Source organism: Sinocyclocheilus rhinocerous, unplaced genomic scaffold (assembly GCF_001515625.1).
Source record: "Sinocyclocheilus rhinocerous isolate Xijiao unplaced genomic scaffold, SAMN03320098_v1.1 scaffold492, whole genome shotgun sequence".
Classification (NCBI taxonomy): Eukaryota; Metazoa; Chordata; class Actinopteri; order Cypriniformes; family Cyprinidae; genus Sinocyclocheilus; species Sinocyclocheilus rhinocerous.
The window spans coordinates 1886980-1888887 of record NW_015626069.1 but is presented as its reverse complement, the minus strand read 5'-3'; positions in this window follow the sequence as shown (position 1 = coordinate 1888887).

Here is a 1908-nt window from a genome sequence, read left to right as displayed (position 1 = left end):
TGTTTTTTTTAGATCTGTGTGGCAGCAGCAATATACAGTAAATAAATCAATAAATCCACTGCTCTCTTGTCTCCTCTGAGGCTGGGACTCTAAATAGTGTTCTGTGCAGTCAAAGGCAGAACAGTTAGCATGTTTTGCTCAAACCTTCGCCATGGCATTAGACACCATTGTCGCTTGTGAAATCACAATGACGACGCTTTGGGCGGAAACGTATAGATTAAGGGGCGGTAATATTATAATGAGATCCCTTTGCCAAATCACCAAGGGAGCGAAATCAGACGCGCTCGTTTTCTCAGACGCTTGCAGAAAAAGGCTTACCAAAACAAAGTTACTGGGTTAATCTTTTTCACGTTTCCTTGGTTGGTAGATGCACCGGGGACCTGATTATAGCACTTAAAACCTGGAAAAGTCAGATTTTCATGATGTCACCTTTTAAGCAATCCAAAATCACTCAAGAAATATCCAGAGTCAAATAGCATTAGTGGGATCCCTTCTTCATCCTGGAGTTATCCTGCTCACAATCTGACACGGTGATTGTCCATTCTGGCTTCTTGGCTTAATTACAGCTGTTACTTGTGGAGAGCACACTCGTCTGCACACTCTGATTGGTTATCTAGGTTTGTTGACTGTGTGTCCAGTCTGACAGGTATAGTGGATTAAAGCAGAGACATTCATTTGTCAGCTCTGCACTATAACAGTGAACCTTGTGGCTGATGGAGGAGATGACCTCTCCACTCTTTGGCAACATCCATCAGCTGGGCCGGATCTAACACTGGCCTCTGCTGTATTGCTGAAGTGGAAAAAAGTACAAAGCAAAAAACTGTTAGAAAGATACAGTGAACCATACACTGTGAGTGTATAAAGAACGGTTATTGGAGTATGTTTTACAAAAAAAAAAAAAAAAAAACTTAATATTTCAAAATTTCATGTTTAATTCAATGTGTTGCTTGCCGTTTCTTTGTAATTATTTAAGAAATTTACTACAGTACATTTATAATAAAATTACTTTAATAATAAATAATTAGTAATAAATAATTACAAAGAAACAGCAACAAGTGTTTAATAAAGCATTTCTTTCCATTTGTCTAAACAAATTCTTAGTATACATGATCTAAGTCACTCATGATTTTTCATTTGTCTGATTTATTTTATTTTATTATTTTATTTTGCTCTTGAAATATGAATAAGAAATAAGAACAGGCTTTCAGAATAAAGCAACCAAACTAATCTCCCATATGATGGCTTTAAATCCACAGACACAAGTTTGATTTATGACAGAATCCTGCTAATTTGATGGATATAACCCAAACACTTTCATTTGCATTGCATTTTAATTATCACCTACAATTCGTCACATCACCCTATGACTTGTCTCACCATTTAAAACCTCCAGCGGAGACTAATTATTTTGAAATGCAAACTGTGTGATAGTTATTATGATGGTTCAAGAATCAATCCATACTGTGCTATTTAAAATGCTGTCATCAGTGACAGGTTAAAGTGAAGAGTGGATGTTTTGAATACTGATTCTAAACATGAAGTTGTCAAAATGTATAATAATATGAAAATGATGCTGTGACCTCAGTGAATTTCTGTCGCTTCAAATGCAACCCCCTGCACAAAACCTGTGCTTTTTATCATTATTTTAGCATACATAATTTGCCTAATTTGATGTCATTAATTGATGTCATTATTTTAAATTTATTTTATGAAGATACATGCTCTAATCAAATGTTTTCTTTTGTTAAATTTCAGGTGAGGTATTTTATCGTGTGTGTGTGGCTGGAAAATAAAGTATTAAATTTATATTTTGCGTGATCACACTCAGGCTCCAAGCTGCCATGTTCCGCCACAACATGGTATTATGCCGGAACAAAAACATCAGAAACGTCAGTTTCAGTATAACAT